Source organism: Amblyomma americanum, chromosome 11 (genome assembly GCF_052857255.1).
Source record: "Amblyomma americanum isolate KBUSLIRL-KWMA chromosome 11, ASM5285725v1, whole genome shotgun sequence".
NCBI lineage: Eukaryota > Metazoa > Arthropoda > Arachnida > Ixodida > Ixodidae > Amblyomma > Amblyomma americanum.
The window spans coordinates 79,429,313-79,449,496 of record NC_135507.1 but is presented as its reverse complement, the minus strand read 5'-3'; the positions used below and the strand labels follow the sequence as shown (position 1 = coordinate 79,449,496).

At 48.5% G+C, this 20,184-nt stretch overlaps 1 long non-coding RNA gene and 1 other non-coding gene across 2 annotated transcripts; both read left to right on the top strand.

Moving 5' to 3' along the window:
- The first annotated feature begins 12,697 nt into the window (after positions 1-12,697).
- LOC144110238 (uncharacterized) lies at positions 12,698-14,083 on the top strand. Its single transcript, XR_013309773.1, has 3 exons — positions 12,698-12,731; positions 13,204-13,236; positions 14,048-14,083. It is a non-coding gene; the product is annotated as an uncharacterized LOC144110238 (long non-coding RNA).
- A 5,562-nt stretch (positions 14,084-19,645) lies between these two features.
- Positions 19,646-19,719, top strand: TRNAT-GGU (transfer RNA threonine (anticodon GGU)). The gene has a single exon. It is a non-coding gene; the product is annotated as a tRNA-Thr (tRNA).
- The last annotated feature ends 465 nt before the right edge of the window (positions 19,720-20,184 follow it).

Genomic DNA, 20,184 nt, shown 5'->3' with positions numbered 1-20,184 from the left:
ATTCAGGAAAAGTGCAGCGGTTTGAAGGCCTGTTGGAATGCGTTCGCTGTGGCCGCACGAAATAATTGCGATGTTTTAAAAAGGCAACAGCTTCAAAATAACGTCAAAACACTTCCACACAGTTCTCAACAAATCCGTCTTCAAGGACTTTCAAGGTCGGAATATAAGGACCACAAAAAAAAGACTGGGATTATTTAACTGCCCTCTTGCAATCCCTCAATGGAAGTGCGATAGAGGACTAGCTTACCTGCTTTTTACTCCAATATAGGCGTGTTCCTGTTTAGAGTATGCCCCACCTGGGGTTATTTAACTCGCATTCATGCCGCACAGCGCTAGGAAATTTTAACGTGACAGTGTTAAGCAGCTTGTGTCGCAGAAAATCCGTCGTCGGCCTCGTTGACCGCGAGCAAAAAATTGACGAAAAGTTTTCAGAGAAGAAACCTGGGAGGAAGGTTGGCCACTTTGGTCACGTGACCTTGTGGCGTCATCGCAGCCTGTCCACCCAATTGCGAGCGAACTGCGCACCGTGGCAGGCGGCAGTAAAATTCATGATTGGTCGCGACTGGCTACCCGAGAAGAACGGCCGGGGTCGCACAAGCCCCATCGGTGGCAGCAGTGGCGCATCGCCTAATCTCTGCACCAATACGCCACTACGCCAGGAGAGGAGTGAGGACTCCCAGTAATCTATGAACGTTAAGTAGAGAATGACCAAGTTTGCATATATGAACAATAACCCCTTAAGCTATCGCGACATACTCTTAAAGCGAACCTTAAGTGTCCCATCCAATTGTTACAGAGGGCACTCTTTTTTTAAAGCATCCCCTGGGACACACGCGAAGCTCGTATGAATAGCATGGACTGGATGAATTTTCCTGCATACGCTTCTAATCGAGCCGGAGTCATTTTTTTTCTATGTTAAGCATTAGCTTTTTTATTTCTGTGACGGCTCGAGCAATTCTGTCATTCCGCTTGTACGTAATCGGCGTTTTATGTGTTATTCGCCGCTCATTACTGCGTGTCGAGCTCATTTCGTCCAAAGTGTGGGAAGAGCTGCTTTGTGTATTTTAAATGACACATTAGAAGTACATGCACCCGAGCAAGCTCTGAAAGTGATCCTTGATGCTGTTTCATTTAACTGCTTATCCATTAAAACACTATATTTTGAATGGGTGTAATGTATAATAAAGCGCCCATTCTGAATGTGTCGCTGGTTGCTAAATGCCCTTTTGAAGTGGCGCAGCGGTGTTAGCTGCAGACACTGCAATCCCCGTAAAGTGTGTATGGTAGTTCATGTGTGGCATAGAAATGGAGGTCACCGCGTCTACAGTAATAATTCGTGTCTGAAGCTCGTTCCTTTAAGCACCGAAATTGTGCAATTTTTTTTGTTTTTGTTTGCATTTACATTCTCGCTTTTGCGAATTTTGTTTTGTGGTCGAAGTAACTTCATTTTTTCCTTCTCTTCCCTGCGTGCTCTAAGCCCTTTCCAGCCACTGCGTGTCCCTGTTTTCGCTGTAAAAGCACCTCTTCTTCTATTTCCATTCGCTATTTTTAATCTCTCCTTAAATAATAGATTACTCTGTGGTCACGGGCAGCAGAGGACGGCCAACCCATACGGAACATGCAGTGAAAAGCCCAGGAAAAATTTGCGGTGCCTCTGGTGGGCACGCGAGAGTTTTACTGCCGACCACGTACACCTCTTCAGAAGCGGCCAGGCGACTTTCTGCACGTGGCAGCGATTGTGGCTCAGCTTGAGCCAGTGGGCAGGCCTGTGCACTTTCCTTTGCATTTTTCCTGGCAACAACAGAACAGAACAGGCGACCACCGTGTGCTCACTAGCCTTCAACGAAGAATGTAATTTCTTCTGAAGAAAGGAAAGCCGCTGTAGCTGTGTGGTGTCCATAGTAGAGAGGGCAGAAGTCTATAGAAGAGAGAGGGCTCCCAGACGAAGACAAGTACTCTTGTCGAAACATTGGCTAAGCCCCGTCAGGCTCCCCCCTTCTTGTTGACTTTGCTTGTGCTGTCGTTTCACGGTGGACACCTCAATCACGTCGATAAGACAGGAGGGAGTGAAATAAGGAAGGTACAAAAAAGTGCGCAATTGAGCGCTCCGAAATAATTTCGACCGCCTGGTGCTCTTTAACATCAGCTGACATTGTGCAGCAAAGGGGCATCTTTTGCAGTTCACCTCTGCGTAAACGCGGACGCCGCAGCCGAGACCACGCGCTATTCAGCTCAGCAAGCGAACGTATAGCCGCTAAGCAACCGCGCCGGGTGATTTTTTTACTTCTGTGCAATACGTTCGTATATGTGGTCTGCTCTCTTCTTTTAATTACTTCATATATTAACCAAATTTTCAGATTTCATTTGCCCCATAGCAGCCAATCTTTAAGAAATCTTCCAGTTCGTTACTTGCACTCAATGTGGGGGCCGTATGCAGTGAAGACAAATTGCTCCAACTAGAATGTCAATTCTTCTAGAATGTCAAGCTGGCGCAGGGATGCAGATGCAGCACTGGCAAGGAGGTCTCAAACAGGAAGAAAGCTCCGCCTCTAGCCATGTTACCGATGTTCCTGCAGCCACGGACCAGAGCAAATTGGGCCAGTGCCCGAGTCAGCACTGCTGCCGTCACGGGAGGTGGCCACCACCGCTGCTGTGATGGAGCACGTGAATGGAGGACGTCAGGGAGTTCCAGGGGTTCTCAGCGACGCACCGAGCCACGTGATCTTGATTGATTACGCTGAAGCCTGAAAACATGTTTTATTCTTTGGCCTTGACCCGCCGCGGTGGCTCAGTGGTTAGAGCGCTCGGCTACTGATCCCGAGTTCCCGGGTTCGAATCCGACCGCGGCGGCTACGTCTTTATGGAGGAAAAACGCTAAGGCGCCCGTGTGCTGTGCGATGTCAGTGCACGTTAAAGATCCCCAGGTGGTCGAAATTAGTCGGGACCCTTCCACTGTGGCACCTATTCCTTTCCTCTCAGTCCTTGCTTTATCCCTTCTCTTACGGCGCGTTTCAGTTGTCCGCCGAGCAGTGAGACAGATGCTGCGCAATTTCCTTTCCTAAAAAAAACAATTTCGACCACCAACCTGTCATGTCTTTCTGACCACATCCACGTACCTGAAAACCCGACTGAGGGCTTAGAAAATAATCCGGAGCCCTCCACTACGGCACCTCTTTCTTCCTTTCTTCTTTCACTCCCTCCTTTATCCCTTCTCTTACGGTGCGGTTCAGGTGTCCAACAATATACGAGACTGGTACTGCGCCTTTTTCCTTTCCCCAAAACCAATTATTATTATTATTCTTTGGTCTTGACTGCGGTGCATCTACACTCGACAAGGACGACTCAGCCGTAGGTCAATCCACGGCCGTCAGTGCTCCTGTACCAACGACCGGAAGTGCACAGAGCAGCCCGCGTCGGTCATCACAGCGAACCAAGACAACGAATCGCATGAAGAAAGTGCAGCCGAAGTCTTCGATATCGGCAAGGGCAAGTCCGGATTGCAAATCCCCGGCAGTTAGCATCCGGACGTCGTTGCTGCGAGAGGCGTCCTGCCTCCGTTGGCTTTGCGTGGCCCAGTTCTGGTGAAAGACTGTCAGGCGCATCAGCAGGAAGAGAAACGGCGCCAATCTTGCCGAAGAGCGCCTGGAACACCCGTGATCGGACAAGAGGCAGGCGGGTGCTTCTGGTCTTGGAGGAGCTGACGAAGTATTCAAGGAGGCCGACGACGTGAAGCACGAGGCGTCTCCGGAAGAAGAGCGCGCTACGGAGATGGTCACGGGCGCGTTCTCGGTGGAGACGGAAAATAATCACGCCATCAGCTCATCGTCTACACGAAACTGTAGTCCCTGATTTGGAAGAAGCTTTTGTGAACGTATCTTATTTTGCGACAAATGCCCCTGCGATAATGCCCGCCTTTTTGATGGCATTTTATATTATCTCTTCTGGGCTGTATTTTCTGATTGCGTCTGCGTTAGTATACACCAACCACCGAAGCTCGAGTGGATATCAAATGCCCACCCTTATTTTTCACTTCGTTGCCCGGGTTGGCCAGGTTTCTCTTCGTTGAACTCTTGAGATCTGGATCAAACATGCACAATGTCGAGAATTTTTTTTATGATTTTCGCGGCCAGAATGTGCCTCCTCGTTCTAGCTAGGAAAAAAAATGATGTAAATAGCGCCCACAAAACACCATGGCCCTTGTCATTTTTTCAGTTGTCAGATAACGCTTTACCAGGCACAATTTTCTTGAAAACAGATGCACTAATTACGTTTCAAGGGGTCTCCGGTGTTTTGCATTTTGCCGTGCAGCTCAGAGACGGCCAGTTCTGCACAGACATGAACTCAAGTGTAGACGGTGGGGAGTGCTCAGTCATCCCGCATTCATTTCAAGAACTGTGCTTTTGAATGCCGGACTGAAGAGGGACAGGTGGTGGCGGTGCTGCATCTGGTTTGCATCGCTTAGAACCTTTCCTCTTAGTTTGTACAAGTTTAGGTAGAATATTGTCATCACTGCTGCAAGTGTAAAAGTAATAACAGTTACGTGTGTCACAAATAGTGCGGTCTGTGGGAACGGGCGGCATTATAATAATGCCATTTTAAGCTTAATCGAATCAAAGAGACAAATCCAATGTATTCTGAACTGTTGCAAAAGGGTTGCAAGCCCCAAGGGTAGCGTTGGCCTGGCGGCCTGGGGCAAAGCTGGAAACATCCGAAGGTGCCGGCAAAGGATGAGTCGACTGGCAACAGAACAACTTGTTTATTCTGGCATCTCAAAAGAGCAGCCGGTCAGGGCGACCACGTTACTCAAAGGGCGAAATCGAAGTCTCTCTTGGCGTCCGGCGCAGCTGTCTTTTATACCCTCGGAGTCGAGGGCAAGAAGGAACGGCTTGGGAAGAGGCGTCCGATACGGCGACGCTTGAACATGTCCAGACGTGACGGGCGCGTCCGCCAGGCCGGCGCCGGTCAGACCTCCTCGCCTCCCAGTTGGGGAGCTCCTCTCCCCGGCTGCCGCGCTTTGACAAGCGTGGGCAAAACATGCACACACACACACACACGCACGCACGACGACACGTGGCACTGAAACCTGCCTGGACGCGCTTGGCGGGAGGCGTTGCGGCAGCGATGAACGAAGCCGCGGCATCCGTTGCATCCGCGCCGGCTATACCGCGCGTCGTAGGCGAGACGTAACAGACCGCCCCGCCGGGAGAAGGAGATCCCGATGGTCAGGGGACTGCATCCGCTGTCCAGAGGGATGTCGCTCGATGATGCTCGTAAACGAAACCGGTCGTCCCTCGACGTTGCTTGAGCGCAGCGCACAGAGAAGGCCTCGTTCTCAGGTTCAGGATCACACAGGGCACTGCAAAGTCACTTCAGGAGAGTTGCCATTTTTGTGCTCGTTCCCAGCAAGCGTTAGAACTACGCCGAAACGCAACCGCTCAGTCAGCAAGCACGAGACAACCCTCACTAAGCTCTGCCAGGCTCTTTCCCCTTTTATACTACTGCCTAGTTCCTTACAGTAGTCAAGCAGCACTCAGAACGCGTCCACAAATTGGAAAATTGCACTAGAAAGCACATAATCCCTTAGAAACACTAAACAAAAGCAATATGTTAAAAATCCTGCCTCAGGAAGAAAACATCAGTAACCAACAACTTTGAGGCGGATTCCCACGTTAGGGGCTTCGACTTAAGCCATCGGCGTTACCGTTGAGACTCCCCTTTTTGTAACGCACCTCAAAGGAATATTGTTGCAAACCGAGGCTCCAGCGCAGGAGGCGGCCATTTTTGGGAGAGATGGTCTGCAGCCATTGGAGAGGGCAGTGATCCGTCTCAATGATAAACCTCGAGCCGGCTAGGTAGCATGACAATTTCTGAACGGCCCACACGAGACACGCACACTCTTTCTCGGTGGCGCTGTACGCCTGCTCACGACAGGTCAGCTTACTACTAGCATACAGGACGGGGTGTTCCACTTCTCCATTTTCCCGTTGGCACAGTACAACGCCCATGCCTCGCTCACTAGCATCGCACTGAACAACGAACCCTTTTGTGTAGTCTGGCGATCGTAGCACAGGCTGGCTTGTTAGGGCGCTCTTTAAGGCGCTAAAAGCTCTTTCCTTTGTCTCGCTCCAGACGACTGTTTGGGGCTCTGTTTTTCTTAGAGCATCCGTCAGGGGAGCCGCGATATCGGAGTACCTGGGGATGTACCTCTGATAGTAGCCGGCGACACCTAAGAACGAACGAATATCGGTCTTCGTGCGCGGTTGCGGGAAGTCTCGCACAGCGGCCACCTTTATTTCAGAGGGGCGGCGACGACCCTGTCCAATCACGTGACCGAGGTAGACAACCTCGGCCTGTGCTAATTGGCACTTGGGAGCCTTGACTGTCAAGCCCGCTTCGCGCAGGCGGGTTAGCACTGCCCGCAAGTGTGCCATATGCTCAGACCAGGATGCGGAGAATATCGCTACGTCGTCTAAATACGGTAAAGCGAATTCTTCCTGTCCCCGCAACACTTTGTCCATGAGGCTTGAAAAGCAGTATGGCGCGTTCTTCAAACCAAAACTCAAAACTTTAGGACGGAATGTTCCCATTGGTGAAATGAACGCCGCATACGTACTAGCCTCTTCTGTAAGTGGAACCTGCCAATAACCCCTGACAAGATCTAGGGTGGAAATAAACTGAGCGCTACTAACTTTCTCAAGGCGCTCCTCGATGTTAGGGATCGGATAAATTTGATCCTTAGTAATGGAATTAAGCCTGCGGTAGTCGACGCAAGGACGAGGTTCCTTGCCCGGTACCTCAACTAAAATCAAAGGGGAGGTATAATCACTCTCACCCGCCTCAATAACACCGGGCTGTAGCATTTTCTTTACCTCCGCCTCCATAATATCGCGCTGGCGGGGTGACACCCGGTACGCCTTGGATCGTACTGGCTCTGGGGAGGTAAGTTCTATATCATGCGTAAGGACAGAAGTCCTACCAGGCCTCTCAGAGAACTGACCTTGAAACTCTTGTAAGAGTTGGTGTAGTTCGGTTTTCTGCTCAGCCGACAGCGGTGCTTTAATGATTAAGTCAATAATGACCTGATCAGTGTCTTCCCTGTTCGTCACTGAGCTTAGTCCCGGAAGCTCGACCGGAAGCTCTTCTAACTTTCCCGTGTCGGGCATTTCCTCTCCAGTACCTGGTGCCTTCAACGCTACAGGCTCAATTTTATTCAGTTCGGACGTGCTCTGAATATCAGCTTGCTGCGCCTCCGACCCTTTCTCATTGTTCGACAACGTCGGCCCCGCAACTACCGCCTTTGCAGCGAGCTCCCGAACTCTCGATCTGGTTAAGGCCTGAACGCTAGCCTCACCAAACAAAAGACCCTTCTCGCGCAGGAGGTGATCGGACCGGTTCGAAAATAGGTACGGGTACTGGGGGGGCAGCATAGATGACACTGCGGCCTCCGTCTCAATTGCTCCGAAAGGTCCTTCAATAACCACTTTTGCTACGGGCAGACACACGCTATGAGCTTCCACGGCTTGCTTGATCCATGCGCACTCGCCCGTGAACATATCGGGTTCTACGTAAGAGGGGTGAACTACATCCATTGTAGCTGCGGAATCACGAAGCACTCGGCACTCTTTCCCGTTCACGAGGAAGTCTCGCATGTAAGGCTCGAGAAGCTTCATGTTCTCGTCAGTGCTACATAATGACAAACACACGACTTTTCTTTTTGTTTCTGGACACTGCGCCGAAAAGTGACCCGGCTTCTGGCACGTATAACACACGCGCGCTTGCCTCCTCTCGAACCGCTTTCTGCGTTCGGCTTCGGCTGCCGCCGTCTCCTTACGTTCGGTCGGACTGCTTTCACTCGCATCCGCACTACGCGTGTCCCCCCATGCTCTCATGGGTGTGAACTTCGGCCTCTCAGACTTGGAGCCAAATTCACCCTTTTGACCGTCCTTAGCTCCGCGAGCCCGACGCGTCACAAACTCCTCGGCTAGCTCGGCGGCTTTAGCCACTGTACTAACGTCTGGCCTATCCAAGACCCAGTACCGCACGTTCTCAGGTAACCGACTATAAAACTGTTCCAGCCCGAAACATTGCAGAATTTTTTCGTGGTCACCAAACGCTTTCTCTTCTTTGAGCCACTCCTGCATGTTTGACATAAGCCTGTAGGCAAACTCTGTATATGACTCATTTCTGCCTTTTTCATTTTCCCGAAACTTCCGACGGAACGCCTCCGCTGACAGCCTGTACTTTTTTAGCAGACTTGATTTCACTTGGTCGAAATCCTCTGCCTCCTCTCTCTTCAAGCGAGCGACTACGTCGGCCGCTTCGGCGGGTAACAAAGTGAGCAAGCGCTGTGGCCACGTTTCCCGAGAGAACCCCTGCTTCTCGCACGTTCGCTCAAAGTTAACCAGGAACAAACCAATGTCCTCTCCAAGCTTAAACGGCCGCATCAGGTCAGTCATTTTGAACGATACTCGTACTCCTGCACTGTGTGCCTGACTTCCATTACGAGCGCGTTCCATCTCTACCTCGAGACGCTTCATTTCCAAAGCGCGCTCTTCTTTCTCTTTTTGCTCTTTACGTTCGCGCTCGTCTTTCTCTTTTTGTTCTTTACGTTCGCGCTCGTCTTTCTCTTTTTGCTCCCTCTCCTCAATGGTCTCAAGGCATTCCGACAGCTCGTCATCCTCAGCCTCCAACTCAAGAATCGCCCTTAGCAGTTCTGGTTTTCTGAGTTTGTCTGAGACATCAAGACCCAACTCTCTTGCAAGCTCCAGCAATTTCGGTTTGCGCAACGACTTCAAATCCATGGCTGCTCCGAATGCTGCTTTCTCTACTGCCTACTATTGTCTTGCCGCAAACTAACCCGGCAGCAACGACAACCACAATTACCAGCTCTGTTTCTGACACTAACAAAAGCCTGGCAAAACTCAGAAGAAGAAAGTCCCGCACTCACCAAACCTCGCAGCCAAGAATTCAGCGCAGTCGTTCCGCTGCAGGCAACCAGTCATCACACAGGGCTCGTTGCACTGCTCCCGGATGGTCGTTGTGCTGCTCAGCATACAGTTGACCGCATATCTTCGCTGCTGGCCTCCGTTGTCGGGATCTCACCGCTGGCAACCAGTTGTTGCAAAAGGGTTGCAAGCCCCAAGGGTAGCGTTGGCCTGGCGGCCTGGGGCAAAGCTGGAAACATCCGAAGGTGCCGGCAAAGGATGAGTCGACTGGCAACAGAACAACTTGTTTATTCTGGCATCTCAAAAGAGCAGCCGGTCAGGGCGACCACGTTACTCAAAGGGCGAAATCGAAGTCTCTCTTGGCGTCCGGCGCAGCTGTCTTTTATACCCTCGGAGTCGAGGGCAAGAAGGAACGGCTTGGGAAGAGGCGTCCGATACGGCGACGCTTGAACATGTCCAGACGTGACGGGCGCGTCCGCCAGGCCGGCGCCGGTCAGACCTCCTCGCCTCCCAGTTGGGGAGCTCCTCTCCCCGGCTGCCGCGCTTTGACAAGCGTGGGCAAAACATGCACACACACACACACACGCACGCACGACGACACGTGGCACTGAAACCTGCCTGGACGCGCTTGGCGGGAGGCGTTGCGGCAGCGATGAACGAAGCCGCGGCATCCGTTGCATCCGCGCCGGCTATACCGCGCGTCGTAGGCGAGACGTAACAGAACCAATGAACGATGCGGTATATGTGCGCTATGTACAGGACGAGTGTGTGTCCTGCCTGTTTATGCATGCTGCTAACAGTTCTCAGTGCCGTATCAACGCCACAAACTAGAAAGACGCAGCATGATCTGTGCGGGCGATGTAAACAAATGATTTTGTCGTTTTAGGCTTCATATAATGACGATGACAAAGCCAATGTATTCCACACCGATGTAAGAAGCGAAATATATGCGTTATGCAGAGTTTCTGTGTGCTCTGCCACTATGCACGCTGTGAAGCTTTTTGATGGATTGAAGATTCTTGTCTACATAAATTTTCTTTTTGAGCCCGACGCCAAGAAGCTGAAATTTTCATAATTCTATAACCATCAGAGCTTCTCTAACTTACCGCCACTGAGCTTAAGTTCGAAAATTATCTTCGAGCCCTTATAATCTTGGCTACGCTATATGCTGAAGAGAATGCCGAAGATAAGCTATGTCAGAAACTAAACTCGTGTCTATTAGAAGGCGCTTCTCGAAGTCCGCAGAAAGCTATATATGTCCTCCTGATTCATTATCTGGCTATGCAGAAAAGTGTGCATGCAGACTCCAGAAAACCAGAGGACTCCTGTGCATACACGCTTTCAGCGTCCTTTAAGAACTCAGGACACTGATCCGCTATTCATTATCATGACATCCCGGAAACTTCAGACGGAGGGAAGGAAGGCGCTCAAGGCCGCAACTGGCGCCTTACTTTACCGGACACGTTCTAATGATACCACATATGAACCAGGGATAGGCTCAATGATAGCGTTCACTGATAGGGTACAGTGATGCTCTCCAGCATCACAGATTAATTAGAAGGGGGTACTCTCCACCGGACCCCTCGCTCACCAAGAACCAAGAAACAAGACTAGGCCAGCTAAACTAGCTTATATGTACCACAGACGACATAGGCTGACACTGCATATTCGGTGGATAGATTGCCTTCCTTTACCACTTCGTATGGGAATGCCAAAAAAATCCGACACTAGACAGGGTAACAAATTGAACAACGTAAAAACCCCGGGATTCAATTACGGCTGGTGTGTGGGGTCAAGACGACAGCCGAACCTAGCGGATCCCTGGGCTGAGGGTCCGACCATTCGCCTTAACTAAAATCCATAATAAGCATTTTCAATCACTGAGTGCCTACTCACTGACCTCGAGAGATAGGAGGTCGCGTTGTCCAGCTCCTACTCAGCTGCGCAAAAACAGCTGGCGGGCTGGGCTTTGAAAGTCGCCGAGCGTCACCGAGGGCCGGCCACTTGACGAGATAAAGTGCCAACCCAAGGATGGTCTATCATAAGGCTCAATTTTTGTTACAAGTTGACCACGACCTCCTGACTTTCGTTTTCTCACTTCCAGAGCTTGAAATGTCGTCAGAAATGAAGCCTCAGCAGATATATAGGTCGGAGCCTTGTAATATCGGTTCTGGTACACTTGAACGCAATATTGCGATGCATATTGCATTGGCCAAGCATGACATACTAAATTAGGCAATATCATAATTAATAATAATTAACAAGGCAACATAACCGCTGGTCATTAAGTGTAAAGAAGTGGATTCCAAGAAGAGGCAAGCGTAGCAGGGGGCGGCACAAGGTTAGCTGGGCGGGTGAAATGAAAATGTTTGCGAGGATAGGGTGGCCACAGCTGGCAAAAGACACGGTTAATTGAAGAGACAAGGAAAGGGCTTTTGCCCTGCAGTGGGCGTAGTCAGGATGATGATGATGATGATGATGATGGCACACGAATCTTTGCATTAGTTGCTGTGCTATAAAAGGGACGACTGAAGGCAAAATGTCCGGCTGAACCGCGGTAAAATGATCAGCCTACGTGTGAAAGTGAACTGCAGTACAGCCATTTGTTAAATGGATTAAGCCAAAAGCGACCGCTTGTAAACTGAGTCCATCAATATAAATATTTGTCGCGGCTCAGTAAAAAGACACGAGCATGCAACGCAGGTGAAGTATTGGAAAAAAAAAGAAGAATCAACTAATCGCACCGCGATGGGTGAGTGTCTCGCTTGGTTTTCTCGTTCCTTCGCCAAGTGTGCACCCATTACGTGCACCATTGCCGTATCTTCCTAGAGAAGGCATTTCCACGGTCGGCCTTATCGGTGCATAGCATTGCAAGTACGCAGGTGTTTGTACTGTTGATAACTGCTAGGCCATAAGCTGGCAATGCTGCAGCCTGTACTTATTATAATCTATGTCAGTATTAATCGTTATGCGTCTTGTCAGTCGAGATCATGTTGGACTTTTAATGAGCTCGCACAGTGTGAAGTTTAGCGCTGCAGGTTCCGGTATTCAACGATTTACGGTTCACGTTCCTTTCATTAACGAACCGGATATCGAGGTGGCCGTTGTGGTCTTTGATGCTGAGGGGAATATTTTGCTTACAGCAGCCGAGTGGTCATGTCAATAAAGCGTACAGACTTACAAGGCTTATGGCTGCGCAAAAAAATCTTGTGTTGTGTCCACCTCTATATATGCAATGAAAGCGCGTACCTATGATGATCGTAAAGATCAGTATTCTTAATAGGCGTAAACAAAAAAGCTTAGTCACATACGTCATTGTTATCGGAGTACTAAATACATCTTGGCGAAAGAGATCATTCGTGCTGCTTCCAGATGTAGGCTTTTATAACGCCTACCCCGCAGCAAATTTTCTTGTCGCGCGCTTTTACAGACTAGCAAGCGATCTTGATATTTAGGAGCAGCAAGATCCTAGCTAGATTTGTCAGCACGTTTGCGAACAAATATTTTGCATTGTTGACACCATAAAGTTTCATGCAGTCTGAACTGTATTATAATTTACAATGAAAAAAAATGTAAAGCTTGCTCAGGTCATGCCTTGTTCTGAAACGACTCAAGCGCACTAAAGCGGCTAAATTACCGCTTGGTGAACTGTGTATATTGAAGCAGATGTACACTTGGTTTTCGCGGGGAATTTTTGCAAACTGTCTTCAATTCTTGGTAATGTTTCCCTTCCTTTCCTTCAATATTCTTTAGCTGAGTCAAGTCAAACAACCCTGATGACTTCTGGTAAGCTCTCAATGCTGTTTTTGTGTGTCTGAGTACGACCAGGCAAGACTTGTAAGCTGCTAATTTCCGGTAGATAGTCCATAGCGTGCTCTATTGTCTACAAATGCGTGCAGTGAATAGGTTCTATCGCATCTCACAAAGCTTGCCACGACTGTCTTAAAATTGGCAACAGTGTTTCCTATCAGTAAAGTAATATATCTCCTGTTTTAACCCTCGTTTTTAAACAAAAATTGCGATAAACTGTAATACCAATGGGGATACAGGGGCGAATTTTCTAACTTTTCGATTAATTATTACTAATGCCTGAAGATTTTAGGCTCTGTATAAAAGTTGCGAGTAAAGGGAAAGAATTGCAAAGAATGTGCTGGCTTCATGTATGATATTACGTTTGCGGACCACACGAGAAGATCGCTCAAACGGCGCATGATACGTTTCAATTTCTGCCACAGATTCTTCTGCTCTTTGATTTCAGTGAACACGAGTGCCATTCGCACATCGTCATCAGGTACGTTATGCTCTCTTGACCACACCAGCATGGAGCAATTTTGCGAACACAGGCAGCAGCATTTCTTGCAGGTCAAAAAGTAGCCCACCTTGCGTTATTGTAAGAAAACTAAAATAGTCCGCTTTTCCTCGGTGTAAACAATAAAAAGGGATAGCTGTACAGTCAGCTGCCTTCTGCCATCCCCACCCCCTTCGCCGATCGCTCCTGACATACCTTTCGTTGGGATATCCAAGTGGTGGGCATAATAGAATTGCTTGCCACATAACGACATAGCACAACTTCGAGAGCAAGTACCGCTGCAGGTTCATGTGTAGCTGCAGATAATTTTCAGTGGAACAGCAAGCGAACGGTCAAGTTTCGGCAGCCAAACCGCCTGCGTTTATTCCTGAGAAACTTCCTTGCACAGCAATCATCGCGAAAATAACAGGAAGATAAAGATATGCCTGCCGTTGTGTTGCAAGTTTTCAAACATGTGCGGTGCGACGCATATAAAGGCACATCAGTCTGTTGAACTCTTATTTATCGCTAGCCAGCATGCCAAAAGTTCATTGTAACGTGTCCGATGCACACTGTGGAAAGCATATCTATATAGCTCCACAGTGAAACGGACAATTTAGTGCAAGGCTGCTCTTCAAGATCGACGAAAGCCTAACTGTCATTAACTCAGTGCTTACGAAAGCGACAGAAACCGTACCCTCCTGGACCGTGCCACGGTTAACGAATTACTCCTGAGGATTTCTCTGCTTGTTGATTTCATCTGTTCAGGGAATAACTGCGATTCCTCATGATGCATAAATATTTCCGCTTCCAGCCGGAAACCACCCTTCGGAGGACACAAGTTTGGAAGGTAATGAGTTACGCTTGAATGTGAAATGGTTGTTGCAATTACGTTAAAGTTCTCAGACGAATTTTTCCACTGCTTGTAGTATCTGAAGGGAAAACATAATAGGTATCTTTCACCGAGTTGCTAGTGAATCCATCTGCCCAAGCACACCCATATGGCTACAAAAGCTATACAGACATCAGAGAAATTTCGTAAAGACAAATTAATTCTTATTAGGAGCTCAAACCAAAGCTTCCTAGAGCCGCCGCGGGGGCTCAGAGGTTATGTCGCTCAGCTGATGACCCGAAAGACGCGGGTTCGATCCCGGTCGCGGTTGTCGAATTTCGATGGCGAAATTCTAGAGGGTCGTGTACCATGCGATGTCAGTGCACGTTAAAAAACCCCAGTTGGTCGAAATTTCCGGAGCCCTTCACTACGGCGTCCCTCATAGCCTGAGTCGATTTGGGACGTTAAACCCCATAAACCAAACCAAAGCTTTGTAAATAACGTCAGGCCTCCGCACTCGATCCGTGATGTCACGTACCTTCACCTAGTACTGTGGGTGAAGTACTTGCTACACTCGTTTGTGTCGCGCATAAAAGCAGGTTCACCATGCCAGTCGTCGGCGAATTCGCGACGTTTGCTCTATAATGATCAGAGCGCCTTAATTCGCGATGCAATAATTAATACTAGCAAGGGTACAATCGTTGCTTTTCTTTTATTTCTTTCACCAGAGAGAGGAGGCAGGCACAGAAGAATAAACCAGAGAATACCTTTATTTCAGCACCGTTATTAATATCTGGCTAGTGGTTTAGTTGAGAGTTTGTAGTTTTCTCTCCTGAGCGGTGGCGTTCTTAGTATTCAGCAGCTCTTTGTTTATTTGGACGTAGTTTTTCGGTTAGATGCTTGTGGCAGCCCACAAGACGTTGGTGGTCACTGTGTCCTGGTGATGTGCGTTGGAGCAAACATCCAAATCTTCGCTGTCGACAGACAAGTGCTCCATTGCGCTCAGGAGCAGCTCCTTGGTGGCGCGTTGCACGGAACCTGGCAAGAGTTTCTTTCGCTGTCATTTTTTCTCGCACAATTTCAATGTGCAGAACGCCGGTGGTAACAACTGGCTGCGGAAGCTTGACCGCTCCTCTAGTGAGTCCTTCGATTAAGGAGTTGGCATCCTGCAGAATATACCTGTGCCCTCTTGTGAGGTTTCTCAAAGAAAGAAAAGAAGTCTCTTCAATGCAGTAAGAGCAGAAACCTGCTATTGCCACATAGTAGTGACGGCAATCCGGCGTGCAGGAAGAGAGTGATAAGGGTTTCTAAACGAAACTCTTTATTACGCTGGTTTGTGTCCAGAATGGACTGAATGACCCATCGGCGGCGTAGCAACAAGCGTTCTCGGCAGTCGTCGGACAGAATACCCGCCGCTGTCGGCCGTGCTCAATTTAAACCTGGTGGCGAAATTTCCAGATAAAACGTGCAAAGTTACTAACACATTCTGGAACAACGTAGAATCAAGTCTGCCTGGATGCGATCAATCGAGATAAATCTGGTCACACCTTGAATCACAAACAAAGCGATAAAGCGACGTGTGGGCAACTTTGAAGAATGAACAAATACTGCAAAGATTCAGGGCAATATGTACACTACATCCGACAAGCGCTCTAGCTTTGAGTTTATGCTATCGCAAGTAATATCAATTTTATACTTATCGGTCAATTTGCATGCGTTGTATACATGTGATGCTGCTTCAACCAGAAAGTTCTCTAATGTAAGTACACGTTCATCTTGAAGGCTCAGTTTTGTATCAGATTCCGATAACATCTGCTGAATCGAAATATGATAATTAGATCCACCAAACCGGCAATATTGTCCAACAGTGTTCTCCAGTCAGTCTGGCTAACATTTCCAAAACAACACATATTCAAACTTAAGCTCGTCCAGGCAGCAAATGCTGAACTCAGTCAATGAATAGTTCTACAGTCAGCGGCGGCCCATCCTGTGTTGCTGGCAGTTTCACTTCACAAAGCACGTACGCAGCAGAACGAACATGTTCAGTATAAAACCAAATGGCGTTACACAAACAAAGATTCGTGCTTGGCCCTAGAACATTTCAGACAACAGAGTGCCGAGGCGATATGGCTCACGGAGCAGCTCGATCGGCTTGACAAGTGCTTTCCCCGACTGCTCGATGATAGATGTGGGCCCTTGGTTCTACTGGGTTTATCTTTTCAGCCAGGCCGATGGCCACGGGCACCGGCTCGGAGGACTGCTGTTGCAAATGAGACGATGATGGACAGCTTCCAGGAGAGGCTAGTTCACATATTTAGAATGTACTTTAGACGCAAGAAGACATCTGAAAGTTTTGAATATTTCTTTACACAGGCCGTAAGCCCGCTTAAGAACAGTCAGAGATCCTGAGATTTCAAGTTGGGGAATCTGTGCACTTGATCTGTGCCCAGTCACATGGTCACTCGTGATGACCTGGGCAGCCACCCACCGCAGGAGGCCGTACCGCTCTCCTCTCACTGGTGTTTCGGTGGAGATGGTCCGCTCTTCCTCTAGACATGTCGATTTGTTGCTGCCTCCCAGCAATGACGGTTAAAGTCGAAGATGCATCACCATCAATAATGGGCCCGTGATGCATCGGTCGTTGATCAAAAATAAATTGGACGCACCGTGACCAATAATGCCACTATCTTCGGACCACGACGCTTCGTGGAAATGGAAAGGGACCAGTAAAATAGAAAGTTGGGCTAGTTGGTAATGATCCATCTAAAAACGGTGCCCAACTCGGGTGCGACAAGTATCATCGGGCACGGAAGAAAAAAAACTTGATGGAGAGGTATTGGCGGCCTCGAATATAATCACCGCAGGTAACGACTTGTGTGTAAGTTCTACATTAGTTTTATTGCTGAAAAAAGAACGCATGTTCCTCGGTATCTGATGGCCGTACCGGTAGTGCTGTCATGCAGCTTTCGCTATTACATGTGCTGATTGTGTGCCGATTGTGTGACACGTGCTGAATTTTCTGGTGCATTCTAACTCAGTGAGAAGTCTATCTTCGACCACGCATCAGTTGCTAATGCGCTCTTGTTCGTCCTGTTCTCCCTGTGTTTTTGTGTTTCTTGAGCGCCGTTGTTAGATGGAAGGGGAAGCCGCTGTTGTTAGTCGCTGCAGGAAGAAGAAGACTTGGGTTACACCACCTTACCAGTGGGAAAGTTGGCCTCCGCCTCACAGGGGAAAAAATTGGTTTTGAAGAAAAGAAATGTCGCAGTAACTGTCTCACATAGTTGTATCTCGGCAAACATCTGAACCACGCCGTAAGGGAAAGGATAAACGATCCTAGTGAGAGAAGAGATTAAGAAAGAGGTGCTGTAGTTGAGGTCTCCGGTATAATTTCCTTCAGCAAGGCAATTAGCCCTGGATGACCGCGCAACTCAGTAACCGCCTCCCCAACGCTGCTGCTCGGCGAACTGGTTTCCCCGCCGACAAAGGAAAGCTCTCCCGTTGATTAACGCTCAGGCGGATGACGTCACGCCGAGGCCACTTTGACCCTGCGCGTCTGCTAACTGGAAATTCTTCCCAGAGTGCCATACCCAGCAATTCCAGACAAAAGCATTATTCATCTGGAAGCCGTTTATGAACGCAATTTTTCAATACAATGTAAGATTTCACTATAACAATTAAGATATCCGCAGATCACCCAACAGCAGTCTTGAATATTTTTTCCATTGATATTCCTGCTATCGTGAAAAGCGCTCCCCAGTGATTTTCGAACCCGACCGCGGCGGCTGCGTCTTTATGGAGGAAAAACGCTAAGGCGCCCGTGTGCTGTGCGATGTCAGTGCACGTTAAAGATCCCCAGGTGGTCGAAATTATTCCGGAGCCCTCCACTACGGCATTTCCTTCTTCCTTTCTTCTTTCACTCCCTCCATTATCCCTTCCCTTACGGCGCGGTTCAGGTGTCCAACGATATATGAGACAGATACTGCGCCATTTCCTTTCCCCCAGAACCAATTAAAAAAAAAATTTCTGAGGCAGTCATAACTGTTTGATGCGATCACTGGAAACACTTTAAAAGAAAGATTTTCCTACATATCAAAACAATTCGCCATTGCCTTAAATATTTCCATAACACTGTCTTACAATTTTTGTATTTTCAAATTTTTTTCAATAAAAAGCTGTACTTCGACCTCCGTTCGTAATAATGCCCAAAATACAAGGATTCAAGGAGCAAGTGCACAGGCGTGAATTTTTCATGAGGATTCGCTCAAATCATGGACCACCACTAGTCCGACGCAGTCGCTCTACGAGCTATGCTAACAATGACGGCAGCTTACCCCAGATCAGGAAGAATGTTTCTTGAACTTCAATGTCTCGGTGCTTTCAGAGAGAAACTTAACAAACAACTACGTATCCGTTTTTTTTTTCAGAACACTGGTAAGCATATCTTTTGGCATGTTAAGGCACTATGACGTTGACCTCAGTTCTTTAAGCCCACACTTGACAATAAAAGTGTTCTTGAAGCGAAAAACTTCACCATGCCAGGTAAAGCAGTCGTTGCGTAGGCCGGAGAATGACCTTTAAGAACCTTCAGCCCAACCACGTTAGCCGTGTATGACCATATGTGGTAAAAGTATTGTTGTCGAACGCTTGATTCCTGACCTTCATCTATGACCTTTAGTTGACCGTTGACATTGGGTGACCTTTGACCTTAAGAACATCTATTGGGGTGATGAGAAACCACGTGATGACATTCGATGGGGTGTAGTAAGACCATGTGATACCACGTCATAGCCATGTGGTCGTGTGGGTATATATAGAACGGCTGTCGCGATCGTGTAGCGGATCTGCCATGGACGAGCCTCAGACTCTTGGCAAGCCTGCTTGCTTTTCGCTGCATGCCAGGGTTAGCCAAGTTAAGCCACTGCAAATTTTTTTGAGCAGCAGCCTGCGTTCATAACAGACTGCACTACGACCTCTTTCCTCAGGGCTGAGCAGACCAGCCACCAGCGCGCCATCTCCGGCCTCAACGTCCTCGTGGCTGCGCTGTCAGTCGTCGTCGTCGTCTTCGTCCTCTTCGTGGTGACGGTGTCGGAGACTGGTAGGGACTTTCATTCATTCCCCATTACTGCATATCTTAATAAGGAAGTAATTGCTCATTGACTTCCACCGGAGCGAAGCCATACGGATACAAAGGAAAGCTATACAGCCTTCTCAGAAACTACGTAAAGAAAAATTCGCCTTGGTCCAGGGTTCGAAAAACGCTAAGGCGCCTGTGTGCTGTGCGATGTCCGTACACGTTAAAGATCCCCAGGTGGTCGAAATTATTCCGGGGGCCTCTACTACGGCACCTATTTCTTTCTTTCTTCTTTCGCTCCCTCCTTTGTCCCTTCGCTTTCGGTGCGGTTCAGGTGTCCAACGATATATGAGACAGTTACTGGCCTCTTCCTTTCCCCAAAAACCAATTATTATTATTATTATAACCCGGAGCAGGACGTGTTGGGTGATTCCCCTACACATTTGTCCAGCACCGTTCATACTTCGAGTTGTTTATCAATTCGCTCTCGCCCTACCATAAGCTTGCCGTCCCGGTTAACTCAGTCGGTAGAGCGACTGTTCCGGTGAAGCGGTGGTCCCGGGTTCGAACCCCGGACCGGGACCAGTTTTCTTTAATAACGAAGTTTCTGAGAAAGCTTTATGCTTTTCGTTGTAGGCTTATGGCTTTGCTTGGGTGGATGCCAGTGAGTAATTACTCCCTTAATACAAATATACTCCGCCTTGGGGGTTCCCCTAAACATTTTTGACCTACTACATATCTTTCGCAACGAGAGGTACGCGTTTGTGGACTGCCATGTCCTGCTTCCAGGCGTAATTCAAGATTACATGCAACCGGAGGGAAAACACTGCGGAATTTTGCGATTCTTGCAGGTCCACGCTGTCGACACGAACAGTTTGCGGTCGTTACTGTCGGGAAGGAGCCAGTAATTTGGCTCTTAAAACATTCATAGCAATCAGGTGAGGGCGATAATAAAATATAAATGAGCATATGCGCGCACATCCCGCATTCTGTAACTTGGTCGTTCAATGATACCTCGCTGTTGATATCCATCTGCTAGCATTCACAT